This window comes from Sinocyclocheilus rhinocerous, unplaced genomic scaffold (genome assembly GCF_001515625.1).
Source record: "Sinocyclocheilus rhinocerous isolate Xijiao unplaced genomic scaffold, SAMN03320098_v1.1 scaffold7063, whole genome shotgun sequence".
Taxonomy (NCBI): Eukaryota; Metazoa; Chordata; class Actinopteri; order Cypriniformes; family Cyprinidae; genus Sinocyclocheilus; species Sinocyclocheilus rhinocerous.
The window spans coordinates 24,417-29,656 of record NW_015629626.1 but is presented as its reverse complement, the minus strand read 5'-3'; the positions used below and the strand labels follow the sequence as shown (position 1 = coordinate 29,656).

Below are 5,240 nucleotides of genomic sequence, written 5' to 3'. Positions count from 1 at the left end.
ATGAAAACATTATATAAAGGGCTGACACACAGCACAAACACTGAGTTTCAGACTTTGAAGCATAATGTGTGACAACACCCCCCGATTCCCCCACATAAACACACTTTGCACCAAATGTTCTCTGCAGTTCATCATCTAACACATCCTGCTTTCTCTTTCCCTCTCTAACCCACTCAAATACATCTATCAATACACGCTTTACAGCTCGCGCCATTGATAATCTCATGTTCCTGTCTCAGCAGGACTTCAACGGGATATTGAATGTCTGTTTCCACACCAGACGGTTAATAGTGCAGAGGTTAATGAAAGAGCAGTATTAATTTGCCTTCAGGTGGGGGAGGTTTTTAACTCAACCTAACCTACTTTAAGAAGCCCACTGAGAGAGTGTACAAATAAACCAGATCTGTGTTTCAACTCCCATGGAGGGAAAGACTCTGCAAAATTATACCTTCAGGCAAAACACTTGTCAGATTAGGCACAAAGCCATCGATTAAATTAGTGAGGTCAGATACGGGGCAAAAAACGATTCATTCATGTGCGTGCATGGCAAACAGAGTGTGAATATGTTTGCATTGCATATATAGAAGATCTTACTCATTGACTCACATATTGCCTTTTGGGAACCGAACTCAGGAAGTCAATTAACTCAACCCCTGGGATTTGATAAATAGGTAAAAGATTTTAGAGGAACGGAGGGTGAGACGAGGATAACAGCTTTTTCTTGCTCAATCCATTCTGCTGTCTTATTGCCTTATTCCACTCACCCCATCCGTCATGAACATATTAAACATTCCTACAGCATCCACAGGCCTTGATTAAGAATCCTCCCGAACTCCATGACTCCTGACCATGAATATTGAACATTATATCAATGCAATGAATCACTGAAATGTTTATATCATGAGCCCAAGTTTCTTTTGCGATGGTAAATGCGTATCCTCGTATCTGTAAGCAGTCGTTTAGATGATAAATAGTTAATTAGAGATCCTTTTTAATTGAAAGCATTTCAGAAGCATTAACCGTACTGATTTGATTAGTGATGCCCTGGCGTCATTCTAAAATTGCGGTACAAATATATATACGTCTTCCTTGAAATTAAAAGGCACTCAAATGAAAGCCATGATAAAGAGAATAATAATATACTCTTCCATTCATCAGTGCTTCCTTGTATGGCGTAATTTATTCTCCCACAGGATCAGGTAGATGTATTTGCATAGCACAGAGCTAAAGCTCAGAGGCATAATTAACTGTGACAATGGATATAAAACAACACGCAACTGAGTTTGTGCTAAACTAAGCATGAAACAGAGTGAGAAATCAAAGGATAATTGATATCACTGAAAGTGTTTGTTGGTTAGTTGAGGACAAAATGCTTATATTTATATTTTAGTCGTCACCTGATGGTTTACTGCCACTACAAACTGTTTTTGCTGAATAAGGGACAAATTCAATAGTGTAATGATTGATGATGCTGTTCAGGTACAAAGACAAATTGTAATATATAATATTACTAAAGTAACTTTTCTATCTGAATATATTTTAAAATGTAATTCATTAGTGTGATGGAAAGCTGAATTTTCAGCATCATTACACTCCAGTCTTCAGTGTCACGTTCCTTCAGAAATCATTCTAAAAGTGATTTGGTGCTCAAAAACATTTTTTTATTATCAGTGTTGTTCTGCTTAATATTTTTTGTGGAAACTGATATGTTATCATGGTTCTTTGATAGAACGTTCAAAAGAATTGTTTTTGAAAACTTTTTTTTTGTGACATTTAATGTGTCCTTGCTGAATAAAAGTTTTTTTTTTTTTTTCTGACCCCAAACCTTTGAACAGTGTATTTTATTCAGTGACAAACTTTTGTGGATGTATAATTATCTTGTTTGGAATACACATGAATGAATTCGTAGAGGCTTGTAATATATGACTGGCATAGATATCTGGCAAAGATACGACTAACACACACACACCCACAACAGTTTGTGGTTGTCTGAGAATGTGCTGGTGCTCTGTGATAAGGGGAAACCCCTACACACTTCCAGCCAATTCTTATGACAGCTGCAAGGTTGTTGCTGACTGACAGCTCACTAGACCAGTCAGGTTACAGATATGTGAAGATCTAGGTAGCTGAAAATAGATATTGGCAACTGATTTCAGCTCAGCTGTTTCACATCTAAAGCGGAATGTTTTATTGCCAAATACCCACACACAGGCACATTCTTTGAGAAAAAAAAAAAAAGTTTATTTCTCAGTACAAAGACATACATATTCTGACATGCAAACAAACGGTAATGCTTCCAAATTATTTAACAATTTTCTGTACACTTTCAAGTACCACATTTTGCCAGCAACTAAAACAAAGAGGTAATTTAATACATCCCACTGGAGGTGCAGCTGTGTACAACATGTATAAAGCATGTGCACAGCATTTATAAAAGCTCTTATAGTGACAGTTCACCCAATAGTGACAATTCTATCATCATGTACTCACCCTCATGCGTTTCTAAACCTGTATGTCTTTTTCTTCTGCAGAATATACAAATAACATGTTTTTTTCTATACAATATAAGTCAATGGGATCCAATGTTGTTGTGGATTCCATTCATTTTCATTGGATGGACAAAAATGGTTTAAACATTTTTCAGAATATCTTCTTTTACGTTCTACAGAAGATCATACAGGTTAGGAATGACATGAGGGTGAGTAAATGGTGACAATATTAATTTTGGTTGAACTATCATGTTAAAACCCCCAATAAACACTTTATCTGCATAGTAAGTCTAGACAATTTTCCTAAATAAGTTTCGCCAAGTCCTGAAATAATGCTTTAAGATTTACCAGTAAGAGATCTTGAAAGAGGCAAAATTATTTGAGCATGTTATGTAAACGATGTGTAAAAAGTAGAAAAAGAGGTTCTGAAAATTTGAGAAGACTGGTATTTTTAGACAAGAAGTTTAGACTGATCTGTTGTCTGAGGTAGACAGCTGGTTAGAACCCGCTGCCTGTTGTGTGCGAGCACCTGATATTGGGCAGATAATTGACCTCTGACCCCTGAACTAGACCTCCCTGGCCAGTCTAGAGCCTTAAAAAGCCGTTTCCATGGCTTCAGCTGTTGTGAATACAGCACGAGCAGCATTTTCACATACAGTCTGTCATCAGCTAGGAGGACACACATGTACATCTCTGTCTGAGACTTCTTACTTCTCGCCTGCTAACACTCGGCTACGCTTTGGTTAAATATTATTATCCACAGCACATTTATATGCACAAAATTTACAGAGTAGTGCTTCGGTGACTTGGGATATGGAAGTAGAACTACAGTCAACCGTGGACTCTAAACTGCCCATGCTTGAGTGGCCCATTTCTCTTTTTACCCCCTCTCTCTCTCAATCCCCCTTCCTCCACATGCACCTCCTCAGCCTGTCAGAGTGCATCATGGGAATACTTCAGCCTGCCAGCAGATTGTCCAAGGCTGCCAACGGCACGGATGAATAACTTCTATTCATCATTATCTGAGAGAGAGGGACAGAAGGGAAAGAAACACAGGAACTGTTATAGGATAATCAACTCACTTACGAGACCGAGATCTGAAGAAAACTTCCAGGCTATATTCCTGATGTCAGAGGTCACATTAAAGTCCATAATCAGGAGTTAGCCTTGAACACACAGTGTAAATGCCAGAAATACCCTCACATCAATCAGAAGCTGCTACACACACAAGCAGACACGTGTATACCCTTTAAACCAAATGATGTGACCTGACCCAAATGCCCTGGAACTGCTCAAGAGATTGTGCCGCATACATCTGCTGCAAGAGCAGGCACTGCTTATTTGAACACTTCATCTATTTCACTCTTACCAAGTCTGTTTGGACTAGTGAATGAACTGCACACATTAAGAGCTGAACTCTGCTTTGATTTTACATTGTTGTGTCATGTTTTTGACATGTGTGTTGTGTTCTTCTTCTTCTTATCATCATATTTATTATAATTGCTTATAATAATAAAGATCATGATAATGATAATAATAATAAATTTAATGATATATAAAGACAATTTATATTATGGAAATACAATATAATTATAAATTATTATGATATTTACAGTTTTTTTGTTATTGTCTTGTATTGGTAAGTCTAGGGACTAAAACCAGTGGATGAATAACTGGGGAAGACATAACTTACGTGTATATAGTGTTTTATTATTATTATTATTATAATTACTAATAAAAATAATGTTAAGCTAGTGATAATAATTTAATAAAAAATAATACATTATATATAATTCTACTGTACACTCATTTTGTTTGTTATTATTTTTACAATGTAAACTTTATTATTTATTGTTTACAGGTAGGGATGTTCATTTTAACCGTTTAACCGGTTAACCGACCGAAAGAATTTTGATCGATTACTACAATCAGTTAAACGGTTTAAAAAGTAATTTATTTATTTTTTCAGTAATTTATCAAAATATTTAAAAAGGTTTGCTGCATGGTTAAAATACGCTACACGTATAAAAAAAATTGTTTTTTAGGGGGAAAAAACATAAGTCGCCTATAAGTCGCATTTTATTATTTCATTCAGAAATAGGCCTAATGCCGACGCGAAATGTTTACAAACATTATAATAAACACTGTAAACATAGCTAGGCTATTTTAGTTCCCCTCACTCCACAACAAATCCTTTCAATTAACAGTATTTAGAAAAGAACAAGAATTAAAAATATAAGAAGCTATAGCAATATAAACAAGCCAAAACGAATTCATTTAGGCTAAAACGAAACTGAAACCAACGTTGGGTCTCTCATTCCACACAAAATCAAATGTTTCCGTATTCGAGATGTATTTGAATGCCAAAATATTATTTATTATGTAGCCTACTTCACTCATGTTCCAATATTCACATAAAACAAAATGTTTTGCATAACATCACGTCGGTGCGGTGATAACACTTAACGGCATAGATTTTACTACATAGTTTTTTTCCCATATGTTTGACTGACTGTATTTTATTATGATAATGAACTGGCTGCATTGTCAAGGTAGCAATGCTTGTGCATGTGTGTGCATGCGGTGCCGGCGCAATCACTTGAATTTTTTCCTTCTAACATATCATATCAACTACTCCTTTTAGTCATAAAGATAATCGGAATTGTAAAAGGTTTGCCTTTATTTGTGTACATTCACAATAAAAACAAATCTTTGTGCTTTTGTAAAATAAGCCTAAAGAAAAATAGGATG

The 5,240-nt window shown here is 35.7% G+C and overlaps 1 long non-coding RNA gene across 1 annotated transcript in view; it reads right to left on the bottom strand.

Moving 5' to 3' along the window:
• Positions 1-3,360: 3,360 nt before the first annotated feature.
• LOC107739377 (uncharacterized) overlaps positions 3,361-5,240 on the bottom strand; it is a 2,903-nt gene continuing 1,023 nt past the window's right edge. The window contains exon 2 of the long non-coding RNA XR_001639987.1: positions 3,361-3,511. This is a non-coding gene — a long non-coding RNA (uncharacterized LOC107739377). The remainder of the gene's footprint in view (positions 3,512-5,240) is intronic.